This window comes from Microtus ochrogaster, linkage group LG4 (assembly GCF_000317375.1).
Source record: "Microtus ochrogaster isolate Prairie Vole_2 linkage group LG4, MicOch1.0, whole genome shotgun sequence".
NCBI classification, from domain to species: Eukaryota; Metazoa; Chordata; class Mammalia; order Rodentia; family Cricetidae; genus Microtus; species Microtus ochrogaster.
Genome location: NC_022030.1, coordinates 4,114,450 through 4,135,346, shown reverse-complemented (window position 1 = coordinate 4,135,346; position 20,897 = coordinate 4,114,450). Strand labels below are relative to the sequence as shown.

The following is a 20,897-nucleotide window of genomic DNA, read 5'->3' as shown; positions in this document are numbered from 1 at the left end:
AAAAATATACTTATACTTAAACTATAGGGAGGTTTGGTTTGCCTAGCACTTGGTTTGGTTTTATGCAATGTGTGCACTGGTATTTTAGGGGTACAAATGGTCTTGGGTCCAACAAGCCTCCTGGGAGAAGTTTTCCAAGTACAGAGATGCTGGGCTCTGTTAGCAAGAGCCACCAAAAGACAGGAAAACAAACAAGAAATGCTTCTTCTTCCCTCCCTTCCTGTAGGAGGAGTGATGGTACCAATGTTAGAGGGTGCTATACCATGAGGTACCACATTCTGTCTTTCTGAGAAGTTACTTAAGTGCCTTGCTGGCAGTCACCATAGGAAACAGAGAGGTAGGAGGTGAAGGTCCAGAGAAATACTACTTGCTTTATCAAGAACTTTCTGCTTGTATGAATGAAAAGGCAAAGGCAGAGTAAACTTGGAAGATATAGGCTATAATGGTAATGAAGGAGATCACACTAAGTGAAAACTTTTAAGGTAAGAACTCAAAATCAAAAAAGCCAAGGTCCCATTATCTGATATATGTAAAATAATATGTAAACAGGTGTGCACATAGAAAGAGACAGACAGAGAAGGGGATAAGAAAGTATAACGGGAATTAGTTGGAGGGAGGGATGAGACCAGAGAAACGAAAAGGGGAGAAGGAACACAGGGCAGTTGGAGAATAAATAAAAGCAAAGTATGATACACATCTATAATGATGTCACAAGCGATGACATTATTTTATATTTTAACTTAAAAACAGAAAAGTAACAACTCAGCAAGCTTGAGTAAGGATTGCTATAATGTTGGTTAAATTTACACTAAAATAACATTTGGTCTTAGAGATGAGGACACTGTTCCCTCGGGGCTCTGCATGAGCACTAGCATCCCGTGGTCACTACTCTGCTCCATCCTACCAAGGACGGCTTCTGCCACATTGCAGCTCCAGCACTTGGCTGGGCTGTATGTGCAACTGAGAGAGGCTCCCGTGCTACCTATGACCATTACTATGTCCCACTCTCAAACAGTCCTTCTTATTTGTTTGAGTCCCCAAATTATTTTTCATTGGTGGAGGGGGGATAAAATGTGCTTCAAGAAACAATACGTAGGATACATAAGTGCCAGATAGCATACCTAATCTTTGTAACCAAAAGTTGAATCTTACAAAAACACCAATTCTTTTTCAATGTATGTATGAAGAATGATGAATGGATAAATTGCTAAATAAGGAAAAACTTCTCAAGCACGGGCCAGGAAACGGAGCATTTTAAGGAGTTTCAGATTGAATCAGGCAAACAGAATCCTAGATTTCTATGTTTGCCATGACTCAATGTATGGCTTTAGGAAAATCTTGTAATTTCTCCATATTTCAGTTTCTCACCCTATAAAAGGAATATATGGCTTGAAATTTAATTCTCTCACAGTGGGGAGAGTTTTGATTCAACATCTATAAAACGCTCTTTAGCTTCTCTGATTAATAGGCAAAATACTGTAATAGTTGTTATGTTATGCTTTCCAAGAAGTATAAAGGTAATAGCTAAGATCAATGTAAAATAATACTTTGAGAAACAAATATCAGTCATATTTATTGCCCTTCCATTCCATTTGCTAAGTAGTAAAAATTACTTCTGACAGGGAAAGTATCAGATTAATATTCAAGTGAGTAAACGTACTATCTTCACGGGCCGCTCCTACCTTGGAGCAAAGAGAATTGTTTTGTTTTTCCAGGCTACCCCGCATGTTTATATGGTAAAGTCAGGAATGCTGGGCATGGTTTTGAGGGCCTCCAGCGTATTCACTGGTTTCTGGCGTCCTAATGCACTCTACTCTTATAACCATAAAAGTACTCTTGAGTGCTTCTGGAAACATAGAACAAACCCTTAATCAATTTAAGAGTGTTTTAACTCCGTACATGAAATTTCTTGGGAGGAAAATGTTAGCTATTCTACATACACGCCGTACTTAAGTTAGCAAGGGCACTCCTTCTCAGGGACTCAGAGCAATCTCCCTACAGTAATATAACTTTCAGTTTTATGTGCATAAGTCCTAGTGAATCCCTTAGAATAACAGGAAATTCTGCAGGGGGAAAAAACACAAAAATTGATAGGCATATTTTTCCAACGCTGAAGGAATATGTTAGTTATTTTGAGTTGGATGGATCTTTAAAGGCTCTAGATAACCATTGAAAGTCAACTATAATCTTAATCAGAACTGTGGAAAATGAATTATCTGCATATAAAGAATCTAACATAAGAGTCCGCCCATAAAGAACAGCATATGATATTGAACATGCTGCTTCAAACTTTGCATGTTGATTGCATTCTGATAACCAAGTTTAAGAAGCAATTTCTCATATTGGGATACATTAGTTTAATCTTGATATGGAAAAGATTGTATTTTCAGATTTATAAATTGACGAATCCAACATGGTTGATTGTTTCACACATACTAATATTATTAGCATCCTCCAAATGAGGCAATTCCACATTACTATCATATCTACATATTTATACGTTAAACTTTTTAAAAATTATATCTATGATACTTTGGACCATGTCTGACACACAATAGATCCTAAATAAAGCAATAACATATAATTCCCCATAAGCTTTCCTCAATCATATCAATTGGAGACAACCATAACTATTCTGATAAGGACATTGTTAAGTAAAAACTTTAGTACAACATACACTGGTATATATTTTATTACCAATTAGTTTAAGAACTATTACCAATTATTCAAGAATTGTAAATATAAACAATGGATATTTATGAAATTGAGTATAACAAGTCTTATGTTAACAATTATATCTATCATACATTTTTGTTCTGTTTTGTCTTGTTTTGTCTGTCAAGAAAGAATTTCCCTGTGTAACAGCCCTAGCTGTCCTGAAACTTTGGTTACCAGACTGCCTCGAATTCACAGAGATCTGCTTGCCTTTGCCTCCCAAATCATAGGATTAAAGGTGTGCACCACCAACACCACCCAGCAACCACACATATTTTTATGTGCATGGTTAAAAAGCATATTTTTCCTAACCCTTTTACAATGAGTATATGTATCTCAAAAATTCAGTTTCATAAATATTCTTGTTAACCGAAATATCAATATTTCCAATGCTAAATTTTTTTTTGCAGTTGGCTTTTCTGAGGGAAACCTCAGCCTCATCACACAGATGTGCAGTATAGCTTTCTCCTGATGTGCAGTAGAGCAAGCTTTCTCCAAAGCATCTTGTCAGCCTTTGTGAAAAATGCACATACGCCTTCACCTACTAATCCCATATTCATCTTTTTCAACTATAGGAGAATTTGGCAAGCATACAGAAAGCCATGTAAAGATCATCACCAAAGGACTGGAATTTAGCACAGTGAGCTTCTATGAAGCATGTGCAGGCCCTGGATTTAACCCCAGCACAGAAAAGCAAAAATAAATAACTGAAACTCTTTTAAATAATAAAAACCTGGATGCAAATCCAAGTACATTTGAGAGAAGGGCAGTTAGATTCTGAAACCATGTATACGATAAACAGAAACATTCAAAACTGCCAGGCGGTGGTGGCACACGCCTTTAATCCCAGCACGCAGGAGGCAGAGGCAGGCGGATCTCTGTGAGTTTGAGGCCAGCCTGGTCTACAAGAGCTAGTTCCGGGACAGGCTCCAAAGCTACAGAGAAACCCTGTCTCAGAAAAAAAAAATTCAAAACTGTATGTATGTACTGATATAGGGTCAGTGTAGTGAGGGGGGTAAATGTTCAAATTTCAACATAGCAAAAGCAAGTTTTAAGACAATCAATGAGTTTGCCTGGCAATAGAAATACAAATAAGTTATATCTTCCATTAGTTCTTTTATTTGTATATTTTATCAAACCAAAAAAAATGTCAAAAATGAAGCAAACCAGGGAATAACTTACTGTGATTGGTAGAAAAGGCAAAGAGTACGAAATTCAATCCTTACTAGAAATATATTCTCATTTTTAACAGCTTAATAAAGTATAATATATACATAATAGATGCACAAATCAAGTCCCAGAAAAATAACTCAGCAAGAAAAGTGCTGGCTGCACAAGTATCAGAATCTTAGTTTGATCATAGTATCTACACTAAAAGACAGGCATTGTAGCAAACACAATCTCAGCTCTGGGGAGAGGTAGGCAAATTCACGACATGTCCCAGTGAGAGACCCTGCCTCAAAAAACAAAAAAACAAAGTAGATAGCTACAGAGGAACGATGCATGAGGTTGACCAGAATCTTCACCATGAGTGTACACACACACACACACACACACACACACACACACCAAAATATGCACATAAATATTCGCAAAAGGCACAAAAGTTGACACCTGCTGAATTTTTGTTTAATAGACATATCCATGCCACTAGCTAGCAAACAAAGAATAAAATCATGAACATTGTAGGTGTGGTAGTTTGAATAAAAACAACTCCCATGAGTTCACAGATTTGAATGCTTGACCACCAGGAAGTGCACTCTTTGGAAGGATTAGGAGATGTGGTCTTGTTAGAGGAAAGATGCCACTGGAGATGGGGTCTGAGGTTTTTCAAAAGCTGACGTCAGACTCAGAGGCTCTCTCTTCCTGTTGATGGAGGATCTGGATATAGAATTCTGAATTTCTTCTGCACCACATCTGCCTGAGTACCATCATGCTCCCCACCATGATAATGGACTAACCTTCTGAAACTGTAAGGAAGCCCCAAACAAATATTTTCTTTTGTAAGAGCTGCCTTGGTGATGGTGTCTCTTAACAATTAATACAACACTGAGACAGTAGGACTCTATCTCCTGTCCCTTTCCAGTTACTCCTCACAGGTAACTTGTCCAGGGTTGCCGGGCCCTTATTATATAGTAACCATTCAGGGTCTTTGTTTCAGTGTTGCAACAACTATGGTTAGTATTTAAAAAAAAAAAAAAGACTGATTACAGTCAAAGAACTGGCTTTAGTGGTATGCATTATAATGCTGGTTCTTTTGGGGAAGGCAGAATAGTAAATACATCCATTAGTTTATTCAAAGGAATCAATTTTATAAAGGAACCTGGTCCTGGTACTGAACCAACTGTCTGCCCTGCGCAACCTCAATTATCCTTTCTCTCAGTTCCATGAGGCAGTTACTGCTGCTGTCACTATTTACTCCTACAACTGTGGCTCATGAGTAGCAGAGTTTGGACATGCACACAGCTATTCAGACTCCAGTCTGTGACTCCATGTCAGACACAAACAAAGCATCATGCAGAGTGTCTAAGGCACTGGGTTTTATATTTATTCATTCTAGCTTCGTTTGTATCAACCTATTTACTGTCACTTACTGAAGCATTAAAAAAAAATGGAACAGTTAGGCCCCGCCTATTCTTCTGCTCCTCCTCTGACCATGAGCAGCTTTGCTTCATTGTGATGCAGTGCAAGTGCGTACTTCATCTATGATGATGCAGACCAGGAAGTAAAACCACAATTTTTGAGGCTATTGGAAACAATAGTCTTAATTTAATGTTATTTTTGGACACAGGAAGGGTTTTTTTCCCCCTACATAAGCAAGTTTGTGGTTTTGAAGGGTCTTGCTCATCTCTCTGTGGAAAATGCCTAAAAACAAACCACAAGAAACTTGAACAAAACCAGCTCCTTCCTCAACTGTAACTGAACAAAGACTTAACTCCTCTCACCAACGGCTTCATGTACTTCTCACACATCAGGGAGATCTGGGCCCTAGGTTTGAAACACTGACAAAAATGCACACTTCCTCTCAGATGGAACCCTTAATTCTGCAGGTTAAGCATTTTGTTCTTTAAATGACAAAAATTGTATTTCGTCAGAAAGCAACTGAAGAAGTCAATGTTTGATTCTAGAAAAGAACAAGAAGTATGAGCGCCATGGTCCCTCGATCAAAAATCTTTCAGTTGACTTAAAATGCCAGTTTATGATGGGTGTTTATCTTCCACTAGAAAAGTAGCCCTACTCTGGCATTTAAAAAAAACTTTAAATAATTTAAAACAGGTAATAGACAACAAATGATTTCCATGCCTATAAGCAATAGAAAATTAATTAATCTTCTAAACCATAAACAGGATTCATTTCCTGTGGATATCTAGCTTAGCATACATTCTTAGAAAGCACACATGCACTAGTCCAGCTACTCAGTTACCATCAATATTTCCATTGTAGCGGGTACAGAGGACCAAAGATGTGGTCTTTCTTGTCAGTGAGTTCCGAATTTCTCTAGCAAACGAATTCAAATGCAATTAAGCCCAACACAATATGCCATTATATTAATAGCCTCAACAGAATGTTATGGTATTACAGAGAAAAGAATTAATTCTTCCCAAGCATTAGGGAAGGCTTCCCAGAGGAGGTGATATTGGAGCTGACCTTGACAGATGATATATGTTTTTGCCCAGATAGGAAGCAAAGAGAAAGAGGTAGGTGGGCTAAGGGAGTTTGGATAGTAGAAGGCAGGGGAGTAAGGGGGAAAAAAAACAGGGAGAGAAAAGGAAGTGACTGCTGGTATTATATACCCCTTCTGAAAAAATTCTAAAAATCAGTAAATCTCTCCACAGTCAAACATACAGTGCAAGAAACCAACCAGGGAAAGTAGATACAAGAGTTAAATACTCTGGGGAATTTTCTGATTTATGAACCAGGGAAGTGCTCATTTGGAAAAACAGAACCTCTGGGTTTTTGGCTGTTCTCCAGTGCCTCAGCAGCTACCAGGTTTCCTGTTCAATGCCTGGCGTAGAGTGCCTGGATGGGCATGAGGTTTGCTGTGTCTTCTTTGGGTTTCCTGTCGATGTATAAGGCAGAACTCTCCCTCCGAGTCCAAAAGCCCCGCACTTAAGCCCTTAAATCACTCCCAACCTAACCGCTCCATCATGGCCCCATCTACATTGGATTCCTCAGCATCTACTTCACCTCCTCGTTGTCAGGTATGTGTTCAAGATCCTGATTCTCTTAGAAAGATGCTCTGGTCACATACCGTGAACTCTGTTTGCAGTCAGTTTCTTCCCTAAAACTCTACTCAAAGGTTGTAATTATAAGCCACAGAAGATATTCTCTATCTCTCTCCCCCCTTCTTTTCCTCCCACCTCTTCTCTCTCTCTCTTTGTGTGATCACGTTTCTCTATGAGCCTTCTACATGAGCATCAATTAGTGGAATAATGTGAAATCTCTAGGTCCGTTTGATACTGCCCATGTGACATGACTCATAGGCTCAATATAAAGAAAGTAAATCTACTTAAGACAATACATAGCGTGGGATTTCAGAAACCTTTCCAGTCACTAGTTTATAAGGTTTAAAAAAATCATCTACTGTTCTGAGCTCATAAGAACGTGAGTGTGATCCTGTATTTATAACACTAAAATTTCACTGTTCAAAATAATGTTCCCGCTCATCTCAGAGCTGGAGACCCAGTCATCCCCACTTAGATTTTGTTTTGTTTCCTCCTTTTAAAGTCTTCCCTCAGTGCCTAACAAGTTCAGGAGAAATGCCCAGACTGTAGCCTGGCTTCCAGTTGGTCCACAACAACTCAAATAAACTGTATGTTAAACAGCAGCCTCACAGATCTAGACAGTAAAAGCTTAGGTTTGGTACCACCTCAACAGAATATTTTTTAATGTATTATTCTTAATTATTCCTTTCTTCAGAGCTGTACAATTGTTACTAAATTCACATTTACAAACTTGTGGTACAAACTGAAAGCTATGTTCAGAAAATTCTTTGTGTTCAGTGTAGTGGCACCATGTACCTGCAACCCCTGCATTTTTCTCCCCCCTCTCTCTTTCTCTCCTCTTTCCCTCTCTGTCTCTGTGTGTGAGTTTGTCTTTCTACATCTCTCTCCGTATTTCTCTGTCTCTTCCATGCCCTCCCATAAGTATCAAACACAGAGCCTTGTACATCCTACGCAAGTACTCTACTACTGAGTAATGCCCACCTCTATTTGAATTTTTTTATTACAAATGGGTGAATCTTTCAATTCATCAAGTATTTTGATTTTACTATCAGTATAAAACAGGGTCTCCCAGAATGCTCCACTCTGAAACCTTTGTGACACTATACACTAAAGTAAAGAGTTTCTTATTATTGAATATTTTGTTCATACAAATGGATAGATAATTGGCCAATTGTCATTATTACAAAGCAAGTAAAGGGTATCTGCGAAGAAAAACAGTAACAATGAGAAGAAGAATTAGCAGAAGTACTTCAAATAAATATTTACTCCCGGAATCTCCTCCCAAGAAGTCTGCCCCCTACACCCGATGCAACAAAAATACTGAAAAGGAAAATATGCTGAAGATGGTCAACCCACCTAAGCTTATCTGTAAATCCTCTCAGTGTGAAATTCAGCTATCAACACAGACCAATGAGAATTGTTTGCGTTTGTATTTAAACTCAGGAGGAAGGAATTAGGATTCTCCACACTTGACTGGGAGGAGAACAATCCTCTTAGGCGGGGTTCTGGGAATCTTTTCACTATATTAAGAGATACGAAGATCTGCTTAAGCTGTGCGTTCTCAACTAGGAGCACATTTTGTACTCTCGAGTACACTGGATCATCTCCAGAAACACTGCCATTTCTAAGGAGACAGGGTCTCCCGGAATCTAGTAAGTAAAGCCAGGATCCCACTATGCTCAAGAAAACACTCCCTGAACAAATGCTCCACTCCTAAACCCCAATAATCAGAATCTGAGATGCTATGATCGAAACATATGAATGGGGCAGGGTCGGAAGATGCATCCACTGTCTCACATGTGTACCGATGAACACAGCTAAGCTCAGGTGCTGCACTTTGAGAGGCAGCAGTTAGCTTCCCACTCTGACTTCTTTCATCCTGCTGTCCATTAGATAGCAATCCAAGGACTGAGGGGCAAATGGTGGAAACAGAGACGTTAATCATGTTCTGCTCTCACTAATGAGGCAAGCAAAATCTAAAGTTTTTCTTAAGTTTACATGGAGTTCATCACATCCATGAATTATTGAAAACGTGTGTCTTTGTTTAGTCAATCAATACCTTTGGCTTCAAAAAGCAAGTGGGGACTCAGGTTTTAGTCATAAAATAATAGCATTACTGTATAGTGTCTTTATAATTGTTCATCTTAGTTAAGGAACCACATTAATTCAAGCCCAAATAGGATGAGATAATTGTAATGTAAATATTTGATTTTTTTTTAAAAAAATCACACAATGTAAGTTGTGTAGGCTGAATTTTCAAAAAAGATCCAAATACAACCTCAGATTTACCAAGATGACCCAGAATGCACAATTTCCACAATTAAAGACAGTGTTGGTTCACAATTTAAGGTCAAAGAAGGAAACCCCTTACAAGCCTAACTATCTGAATCACTGGAAGTGTTCTCCTGAGTTTTACAACCAACATCATACCACTCACGTGAGATATCAGTCTTCATGGTTTATATAGGTGTACCTGTGTAATCCTCATTTTAAAACTCATGCAGCATGTTGTACTGCACACCAGAAAGGAGCCAAAATCATATGAAGCATTGAACGAGCTTTTCTGAAGCCCCCCCCCTTTTTTTTTATCAGAACTGGAACTTGAACCCAAGCAGCCACATCCTGGTTCCCATTATGCTTAGGATTTGGGTCCCTCACATTTTAAAGTTCCATGAAATGCCCACATTTTCAGAATTTTTCTCTTACCCACTAAAGCACTGAGTTACCAATACTTAGGTAAATATCACACATGTGAACAATTCTTCCCCCACATGCACTAACACATGCACACATATACACATGGGCTCACACATGCATGTGTGTGTGCACACACGTGTACACATGCACATACATGCATGTACACACAGGGGTGCATAAATATTCATGCATACGTATATATACACACACCGCATATTGTCTAGGCCTTGCTCCAGATTCAGGTCTCCAGTTCTAGTGGGTCAATATACGAAATCCCTGAAGTTGCTCATCATAAGTTCTCCAGCCATGCAATGGTCATGGTTTGTTGTTTGTTTGTTTGTTTGGTTGTTTGGTTGGTTGGTTGGTTGGTTGGTTGGTTGGTTGGTTGGTTGGTTGGTTTTTTCCCCAACTGCTACCAGTCTCACAGCAAAAATGGATGTTGCCTCTCAGTACCGTTGCTCTCTCCCACACAGTTCCTTTATTCTTTCACTCAGAGGAAATGTTACTGCCACAGACGGATGTGTCAAACAACACACCATGTGCTGGAGATGATGACAAACACAGCGGAGACCTCCGACTAGTTCTCATCTTGAATAGACCTCAGACAGCCATGTGCTTCTAGTCAACGTGCCAAGTGTTACGCTAAAGGTAAAAACTATGCGCCTTTGGAGGAAAGAAAAAGAAGAATCCGACTTGGGCTCTGAAGGAAGTAGTTCATACTTTGCATTTCAAATCTCGGGAAGAAAGTAGAATCAGAAGGTGGAGAGGCAAAGAAAACCTACAGAGAAGTTAAGATCATATGTACAAAGACACAAAGTGGGAGTGGCCTAAGTGGTTTTGAGAAGTGCAGTTTTCCCTGTGGCTAGAGAGATGTCTTGTGAGAGCTTGTTGAGAGAGGAAAATGGCAGTCTTGTCAATGTTCTAAGCAAGAAGGACCCTGCAGATCCTGTTGGGAATTCTGGAATTTGCCTTGTAGGCAACAGAGAGTTTTCTGCAGAAATTTAACTATAGCAGGACTTGAAAATAACTGTAATCCAAATATGAATCTTTGAGAAGTAAGAAACTCTTAGAAGAAGATGAAACTTACTTACAGTCCAGGAGAAGCATTAATATGTCACAATTATACAGACTATGACAAAGAATACTGTGGCCAAGTCTATACAGAACCAGTGTCCATCCAATATGGTGTAAACCTACTGAGTTGGTTACAGTGACTAAACCGTTGTGCTAAACATTCTGAGAGAAAGGTGTGAAAACAGGATAAGGCACAAAAAGTTGCAACATCTTCAACATATCTGGAGTAGTGGAGGTAAAGTTCTTCATCTCATGTTAATTTTTGCATGTCTTCAGTAGTACTAATGCTTAAAAGCACTTAAAAGGAATTTTCAAGTGCCAAAACATTTAGTCAACTTCTATGAAGAAAGCCTTTAATAACTAAAAGCAACAACTAATACTATTTAATAAAACTAAATTAAAATTCTTTTGATCCTATCGAAACAGGACAAAATATTACCATCATCTTACCCCCATAAGGTTCACATAAAAACAATCTCTTGCTCTCAGTATATTTACTGAGATTTTATTGTGTGCGTAAGTGCATGCTCCACTGTGTGCACGTCTACATGCGTGTGCTGATGTGTGCTGATGAAAGTCAAAGGGCAGTCACTCTTTGGGTGCTGTCCGCCTTTCTTTTGAGTCACGGTCTCTCACTGCCCAGGAGCTTGCAAAATAGTCTAAGCTGGATGGCTAGTAAAGCCTTCAAGGATCCACTTGCTGTGCCCCAAGCCCTGAGATTGCAAATGCATATTGCCACACCCCACCACATTTCTTAAAATGTGGATTCTGAAGGGGGACTGAATTCAGTTTCTCTTCTGAGATATCTTCCCAGCCCAAGATGTACATTCTTAGTTACCTACCAGAAACACAGTTTGAGCTTACAGTAGGCAGACTTGCAGAAGGAAATTTGAATGTGACTTACCCACATTGTGATTAAATTTGTCTAAAATTTCCTAGGTCATACCCGCATACGAATAGACATTTGCATCCAAGCACAAAAGCTTGGGGAAAAGGATTAGCTAAGGAAGAGATCTGTAGACTCTCCAAGACATGACTCCTTTTCAGCATACTGGGAATGTTATATTAGAAATACACAACCTCTTAATCGCAACATTTGGGTCTTTTCAATTCTTGGAGCGCTAGGGAGTTCAAAGCCAGAGATGAAATGTAATGAAAAGATGACTTCTTGGGGAATATGCAGAGGTCTGCGAATTGTATATATGACCTTGTGGAAATTAGGCCTCCTTGGTATGAGGTACGCTAGTTGGTTAAAGATAGAATTTCAACCTTAATGCTGTTGCTTTTGTGAGCAGAATTAAATTTAATAGCATATGAATATAAAATTTTATGATTTAATTGGAGTCTTTCAGGAGAAATACCCCTTCCGTTTTGCAAAGAAAGGGGGAAAGAATAATTGAAACAGCAGCAATAATTTACATGAAAATCAAGTCAAATGAATGTAAGCCGGTGATAAAGTCTCCATGTAGACTTTAAAGAAGAGCTGTTCCAGGAAAGCTCACACAGAGGTATCTAAGGTTCACAACCCTGCCTCAGCAAGACAAGAAACTATACGTGTAGAACATTTGCACTGGTTTTTAAGTTCTCAGTGTTAAAGTCAGAAATCAGTGAGTAGAATGTTCTAGTTACAGTCAAGTGAGCAGAGTACAAAGATGGATATTCTGTGATAGTTGAGAGCTTGCTTGCTTGTTGTGAGATGGGGTCTCCTTATATGACACAGCCAACCTCCAGTTCATGAGGTCAAAAATAGTTCATGTGATCCTCCTGCCTCAGTCTTTCCAATAGCTCTGACTAGAGGCTCACACCACCACTTTTCAAGAGGATACACTGTGTAGATACAGAGCAGGTACCCTGAACTGTTTTGTCACAAAAAGGCTCGTCGTTTTTGCAATATTTTCCATACACCCAGAGATTCTCGTAGAGCGTTCCAAGGGCACTGAGGGTGAAAGGTGAGCATGGTGAGCAATTCTTAGGCTATGCCCTTCTGAGTCACACAGAGCCCTGACATCTCCCTGGCAGGCACAGGCCAGCTTTCATTTGAATAAAAGGGGCCTGACGCTAAATAGATAAACACATAACAGTGAGAACCACTGACTTCCCACAAAAATACATTAAAGTTTTAAAAGAGGTATTAGTAGGGAAAAATGTTCACCTGGAGAGAAAACTTATACATGCAAAGGATAATAAGCATATAAATTTAAAGGACTTGTGAAACCTGAATGGGACCCTTCCAACTTAAGCTTCCTCTAGAAACCCAATGCACACACTTGGGCATTTTGTTCCTTGCTAGATGGCTTAACATAAAGGTGTGGATTGATTCTTAATCAGGTTTCAAGCTTGAGCAGAGACAGCAACAAGAAAACTGATGACGTCAAACCAAAGGCTAAAGCATGAGAAGCAAAGAAAATTCTACATGTAAATTAAATATTCCACAGAGATGGTCTTGAACTCTTGATGATTGCAGTGTTTCCACAGGCTCGGTAGTTATCACCAACCTTTCTGATTTGGGCTGTTTGGACCAAGCCCTTGCTGACTGTTATTTATGTTTTCTTACATAGGCACCAACACTGAAGAAGACTCAAGTTCCATCTTGGAACCTAGTTGGCTAGTCGATAGAAAGAGAGAACCAACTCCCACGAGTTGTCTTCCAGCCTATACACAGAAGCACACACACACACACACACACACACACACACACACACAAATAAATAAATATATAAAATACATGGACATTTAAAGATGTTTCAGTTCATTACCTTTTGTGGCCTGTTTTAAACAACATCACAAAATTAGAGGTGCAATTTCAATTTCAAGTACAGTTAAAATGCAATGTACAATTAAGCTTATTTTCCTAATATCTAGTTTCTTTTAGGTAATGAATAAAAGTCCCACACAGAGCTGGTGGGAGCAAGTGCCTAGCCTGCTGCTTGTGGAGAAGGGTGGCGGGTCACACTGACAAGTTAGGATCTTGGCTTCATTCTGTTGCTATGAAACTGGACTTCAAAATATTCACCAGCAAAATAGGATGAATAAAAGCATCAGCTTCACTCATTCACAGTGTACTCGAACGGATGAAGATCAGCTAAACCCATAAAGGGTGGAAAACAGTGCGGCTAGCTAACCCATCAGAAAGGTCCCGATGAGCCCACTGGATGCTGACTTGCAATGGGAGCTGTCTGGCAACCCTTAGTTGTTTTTATTTAAAAGCATACTTTAAGATATAAATATACTTAAGAAAATATAACCTTAGATATAAAATTTCCTGACATCTACATCTTACTGGTATAATGAGACTTCGGTTTGAAAATATTCAAATGTGATAACAGACACTGTCTTCCAACCAAACAAAACAACTTATCAGCTAGTTCTAAATGTTCTAATATGACAACACGGTTTTTTTTTTCTGTGGTCGGAACAGATATTAAAATAAAATAGCTTAGTACTATGTAAAAAATGGTTTAAATTATGGGTATATTTTATCATATACATTGCATTTATTGTTTGATAGGGGGAAACACTTCTGATGTTTTTATACACCGTCTTTCTTTATCGACCATGTACTGAAATTGGAGGCTGAGAAAAAGGCTAGGCCAATACTGACAGGTTTCAAATATCAAACTATACTATTAGGTCAGTGCTAAGATCAATTAGCACTTTTGAATGACAGCAAAGGTCATGTGAGACTTGGAGGCAGCTCTCCAGAACCGTCTTACCCTTCCCTATAAATGTGAGCTTGACGGTTGGTTCAAAATGGTTTCTGTTTTTAAAATTAATCAGTGTCATGTCGTTTTCTGGAAAAGAGAAAGGAGGGCATGGTAGTGGTGTGCTCGGGTATTTTTTGTACCCCTCTACAACCAACACATGGATAGAGCAAAAATAAAACACAGGAAGTTCAGAGGAAAGTGACACATCACTAGGGCACACTCTAATGTGCTATGCCACAGCAATATTAAGTGACGGTAATGTTTACAAAGTCTCCAGACCTCTTAAAGCCAGCAGAGTGGCTTGTGAGACTTCTGAATATGTGGCTCTTGTTTATTTTCTTCCACTCAAGTTCTGGCTAAAGGACGCCAAGTTTGGCTCCACGCACAATTTAATGAATATTCAATTCCTTGCACTCAAACACATCAAGCTGCAAGATGCATAACTGAACATAGGAACAGTTCAACACACTCTTGTACCTAACCCATCTGGAGGGCAAACGCCTGAAAGAGCATGTCGTTTCTAAGTTCACCAGGAAAATTCCATGAGAGGAGCCTGTCCACACCACCGCTATCCATTCCGGGTGGTGTTGATTTCCTTCACCTAGTAACCATTGTAATAAAATCCCCCAACTGTACTTCTGAATACAATTAGTTTAAGATACTCCACTGAGACACACAGTGTAAGAGTTGAGAATGTGGAAGGGGGAATATTCATTCGAAAAAGAAACTGTCAGGGTTTTATCCTCACCCAGAAGATAGCTAAAGCCATTGGGAAAGGTCTGCCCAGCTCTTCCGTGATAGGACTCCGTACTTTTGATGGCAGACTTTTCTGTTTGTTTCTCAAATGAGGGATGTGAAATATTTACAACCAGACAGTACCTAATTTTAGGTTTTAAGTGCTTTAACAGCTCCATGAAATATGATCAGCAGCTGCACTACAGAACGATGGTGAATAAACTCCCCGGGAGGGGGCCTGCTCTTACTGAATGCTGAGTGTTCTTAAGCTTACCCAGTAGAGAAAAGAGGGGAAGTGAAGATAGTGCAAAAACAGAATAAATGCTCACAATTCCTAAATTGCTTAGCACTCCACTGAATCTCAAAAGGGGTTATCATTGTTCTTAAATTCTGCATAAAACCTGTGGACTTCCCCTGCATGACAGTGAAAAAAAAAACTTTAATTTTATTATCTAAAAGTTAGAATGTGCATTTTCCAAAACCCCAACTTTTCTACCAACTGCCACAGATTTTTCTATCATCTTACCCTTTCAAAATTTCTACACGATTTAATTCTGGTTCATCACATTTAATAAATGAAGTGCCAAGCCACATAAATATATTTTTAGACATGGCATCAGCCATGCAGAACTTGCACCAGTGACTAAAAACATGAAACTGGACACTGTATTTCCCATTGCTGCGTAAAATTTATTTACACCGTAAATCACAATATAAATAAAAGAAAAATTTACAGATGAAGAATATGTTATTTTTAAACCAAAGAGGGATAACATGTGTGTGTGCACGTGCACACATACACACACACACACACACACACACACACACGCTAAAATGGCAAACCACTCACCTGCAAATATTTCTTGAAAAAAGAAACTTTTCTATGGTTTTCATCCAGCTTCTAGAAAATGCCTAAACACCCATGTCTCTATTTCTTAATGAGAATAAAATAGTTCTTAAGTCAATCTATTTTCACACATTGTAGGCTTTTGAAGGTCTTTTAGTTTAACATGTTAGCTAATATGACCCCACATGTGAACACACATGCACAGCTTCGCTTTGGAAATGAGAAGCCAGCCTTTGTAATGTTCAGTGAATGGGAAGAATCGCAAACGTTTTCCCATGTATAGCTGGGAGAGTCCCTTCGGTGAGGTGCTGTTAAAGTGGGAAAGCCTCTTCATTTTCACCTGCTTCACAAAGGTGAATAGGCTTTGAAAACCTCCCTATTTCAGACATTCACTTGTGGGAGGACAAAGTCTGGTCCTTGTAAGAATATGAGGTTTAAAACCAGCTCAGCTATGTTAAGGCCAAAGCTGCTGTTGCTGTTGAAGGTTTTGCTGTTTGTTTGTTTGTTTGTTTGTTTGTTTGTTTTTAACATCCATGCTCAGACATTACTCTAAAAATGTTTTACCCTCATGTTGCCTACAACCTTGAATCAGGTGGAACAATCTATTTTTCTGGGCTGTAAAAGTGAGGAATGTCTATCTATTTTGAGCATTCTTGCCACAAACTCAGGGTTCTGACAGTTCTTCAACACACACAAGCCTGTCTTGTGTTGCTATTGCTTTTCTATTTCTTGGACTAATATTATTTTTTTAAAGTACAAAATGTCTTTGAATACAAATCTCTTAAAGCACACCATAAAACGTATCAAAGTATTTTGTTTTAGAATTCTCTACTTTCTGACTCGTCTAGATTTTGTTTCTCAGGTATGAGTATATATGGATATATGCATATACTACACACATAAGCATATGCATTGCATTATTTAAAGGCAAACAAAAAAGTAGCACCGTTTCTGCTTAAATATAAAACTTTACTGAGAAGTTATATCAAATACAAATCTTGTCCTAGAGAAGTCTTAAAAATAAAAATTAGAATTAAATAAAGGTGGGAAAACGCAACAAACAAAATCTCATGGTCCGTTTTGAATGCTGTCAGTCACCCATGGGTAAATGAAACTTCAGAAGTTGTTGATGGGAATCCGCAGTTGCTAAAAGCTCCTAAAGACTCCCACCTAAGTCCCCCAGGAGCCCGCGCTGAAACTGGCAAATGCCCTAAGGTGCAAAAAGGCGATCGCTAAGGGAAGAGCAACAAAATGCCATATTCGAGAAGATGTATTTCACTCCAACAATAACGTTGATCCCAGAGTGCTGAGCCAAAGCGGGTACGGGAGAAAGAAAACTGTTAAGTATGGGCTCTTAATGTGAAACCCAACCTGTTGGATCCCTTTAGGTATCAGATTTTGGAAGTGTCTGTAATGACAGCCAGGAAAGCAAATTAATGGCCAAGGGCCCACTGGGTTTGAACACGAGACTCCAGTTACCTCCTCACAGATCAAGTACACAACACACGCACACGGGGGTGCTCCACGTGGAATTGCGCAGAAACCAAAACACACAGGTTCCTGGAGCTAGCGGCCACCTAGGTTGTCCCTGCGCCGGGGATGCGCACCTTCCTCGCGGCTCTCTAGTTCATAAGGATTCCTGAATGACTCCAGCTCTTTAGGCAGCCAGGGAGGAAAAGGCCACACAGATCCCACCCAAATCACCACCCCGTTAGCCTCCCGGAAAGTTGAAAGAAGGGTACCTGTGAACCCCAACCAAGGGTAAAGTGAAAAAAATCAAACAGTTCTCCCTAAGTTTCGCTACCGCTCAGCCGGTCAAAAACTCCCTAATTTTTCTCAGAGTAGTTCTGAATCTTGAATACAAATAAAAGTTAAGTGCTAACAGAAAAATAAATTGAAAAGTTTGGGTTGTTATGCGGTGCGAACTGAAAGAGGCTCACACGGTCAGCCTCCGAGTCTCTTTTCACCAGGCTCCAAATCTCGAGTCCCGTGGCCTCCCCAGACCCAAGCGGCTCAGGGAGAAACCTGCTCTCCCCAACACAGTCCTCCGGTTTGGAGAAGTTAGAATCGCTCCATGGTATCCACGCCTGGAGCCAATGAAAGCGACTCCTCTGACAAGGCGCCTCTAATTTCACAGACCCTGGCACACTACAGGAGACATTCGTCCACGCCACATAAAAACTATTAGCTTGCGATTGCCGCTGTTTAGACGGTGACCGGTACCTGGCGATCAGAGCTCGGGCCCGGAGTACACGCGCGCCCGGCTACACGCACACCCAGGCGCCCTTGGCCCTCCAGGAGACACTGGGGTAGCACCCTTGCTCGGTGTAGCCGGTCATCACAAAATACTAAATGTCACAGGGGAGATGTTCGTGCAGGCGCCTGGGAGAAACGGGGGCGGGGTGCAGTCAGGTACGGTCTGCACCCTAGACGCTGCGAGGATTATCCGGGTCCCGGGCCCGCTGCGCAGACTCCCAGCGGCAGAGAAAAGTGGTTATTGGGGACCTATGGGTCATTGAGGGTCCCTCTGAGTAGAACGCACCTCTGAGGTGCTAGCGGCCCTGGCCGTGGGAGACCGGTTTTAGGTCACCGGGGAGAATCTAAGCCTCACACGTTCTCTCGACGCGCGTCTTCCATCCCCGAATCCCCAAACGTATTACAAAGTCGGTCACACTTTCCAGAGGACAGTTTGGGGACCTTCCAAATCTTGAACCCCTTTAGTTCCAGAAACCGGGTTATTTGAAGAGTGGGTACTCACCTCTGGCGGCCTGGACCGCCTTGGGCTCCTGAAGTTCAATTGTCTGTCCTAGCCCGTAATCCGCCGGTCCGATCTGGGTATTTACTCTCGTTCCTTCCAGTGTCGAAGTTTTCCCTTCGCGCTGTGTCTCTGGTGAAAACAGGACATCCCTTTCGGCCACCCCCAACAAATAGCTTACACAAGTGGGGGAGAAACAGGGCGGGGTGGGGGAGCCGGCTGCGAGGGGGGAGGAGGAAAGGAGAGGAGCCAAAAGTCCCGGCAGCCGAGCGGTGGGGAAGGCAGAAGAAAAGAGAAAGCGCGCGCGCCGGGCGTCCCTCCGCAGGTCCCCGCAGCCTGGTCCCTTCTCTAAGGCAACTGCTGCCGGGCGCCGTCCGGGTGGAAGTTTTGCGCGCAAGCCGGGAGCCGCCGAAGAGTGAGCCGCGCCGCGGGCCGCCTCTCTCTTGCGCGCGGAGCTGGAGCCTAGAGGCGGGGGCACGTCGCCACCGGCGACTTTTGGGTAGGGTGGCCGCTGGGGGCCTCGCGGCAGGCAGCCGGAAGGGCAGAGGACCGTGGCGGGCTCAGAAGCCTTTCCTTTTTATTCGATCTCGGAGAAGTGCCTGTTGTCATCGTTTTTTTGCGGTCTCGCGTGGGGACCGCCGAGGCTCCCGGGCCTTGCGCGTCTCTGGTGGCGCCGCGGTAATCTCCGCGCCCTCTGCGCCGCCCCACCCCGCCCCCACCCTGCCTGGCGCAGGCCGCTAAGGCCTCAGGACTGAAGGGACTGCTGTCCCGCCACTGCGCTACCCAGTCCCCACCTGCTTCTTCTAGGCTGCGGTCTCCTGACTTAGCTATAGCTCTCTAGTTACCCTGTCCCCGGTGCGAGCTACGGACTCCTTGCCACTTACCCCAACAGAGGAGGCAAAAGGGACTCTGCCTAATTGCAACAAAGTTAAGCACCAACCTACACCAGCCTCGGGAGCTTTCTCTGGGCTGAGGAAATAGCTTTTTCGGTGGAGATGTGGGCGATCAAGGAGTTAGTACTGAGCAGAGAAACAGCCCCGGGAAGTGCCTGGGCCCCTTCCAGTGCTGGGTGCAGCAGCTATAGGCATCCCTCCTGGGCACTCAAAGGTCAGACAGCAAGGACTTGACTTCCCATGCCAGTCAGGGAAGTGAGTTGCTCCCAGCACGTTGCAGAAATGACATTTCGAGCCTATCCCTTCTGCAAATGCCTTATGTGCCTACACAGAATTTCATTTTACACGACTACATCTAACTATCACACTCTTGGACCAAAGCAAAAATGTCCCCAAGTATCACCCCCATATAATAACACCTTTTCCTAAAATCCATTGTCTGTTTCAGCATCACCTGTCCTCTGACTTTGACAATGCCTGTTGACTCATTTTGAGTTTATTGTCACTCGTTGTACTGGCCACTTAGGGCTCAAGTGTGTTAGTTTAATTAATTTTCCCACTAACTATTAAGCCTGTGTAAAAGATAACCAGAGCCCAAAGAAATGGAAATGATTTCCCCAAGGACAAACCAAGTGATCTCTAGCAACAAAGCTCACGATTCAAGAGTAAACCCCTATTCTGCCTTAGATGCGGCCTCAGAGATGAAAAATCACTCCCCTTTGGAGACGTGTAGTTTTTAATAGTGTTGTCAACTAAATTATATTCCGAACTTTTTTTCAGAAACAGGTTTCATCCTCCATTGGAGCTTGGTTGTGTGTTTCTAATAGGAGCCTTGTCAGAGTTCAAAAGGAAAATTCGTCCTGAATGTCATTTTTAATGGGCGGGGTATTGTCCACGATGATTAAGAGGCGATGGGAAAGATGCAGCTTTCGGTTCAAGCTGATAAAAGTACTTCTTTCCCTCATCTTGCTTATTGGTTGTTTCTTCCACAGATCTGTTTCCAAAAGCTGGAGCACTGCCATGCAAACTTCCCCCTCTTCTGCTTAGCTGGGTAGGAGGGTTTCTGGTGGTGGCATGGAGGCCTGGGAAGCAGGAGCCAGAGCCCAGTCCTGGTTTGAAGAGAAGCACCAGTCACTGTACATTCATGGGACAATAGCACCCAGAATGCTTCATTTCTTTTATTGTCTCCAATGCATAGCTCACAGCGGTTTGTTGTTGATCTTTGGGGTTGACAAAGGTGAATCTATACTG

At 41.4% G+C, this 20,897-nt stretch overlaps 1 protein-coding gene across 1 annotated transcript in view; it reads right to left on the bottom strand.

Annotated features, from left to right (window-relative positions):
- The window catches only part of Eya4 (EYA transcriptional coactivator and phosphatase 4), a 253,733-nt gene extending 234,383 nt beyond the window's left edge, over positions 1-19,350 (bottom strand). The window contains exon 1 of the mRNA XM_005360934.2: positions 18,757-19,350. The gene's annotated coding sequence lies outside the window, so the exon portion shown is untranslated. The remainder of the gene's footprint in view (positions 1-18,756) is intronic.
- Positions 19,351-20,897: the final 1,547 nt, after the last annotated feature.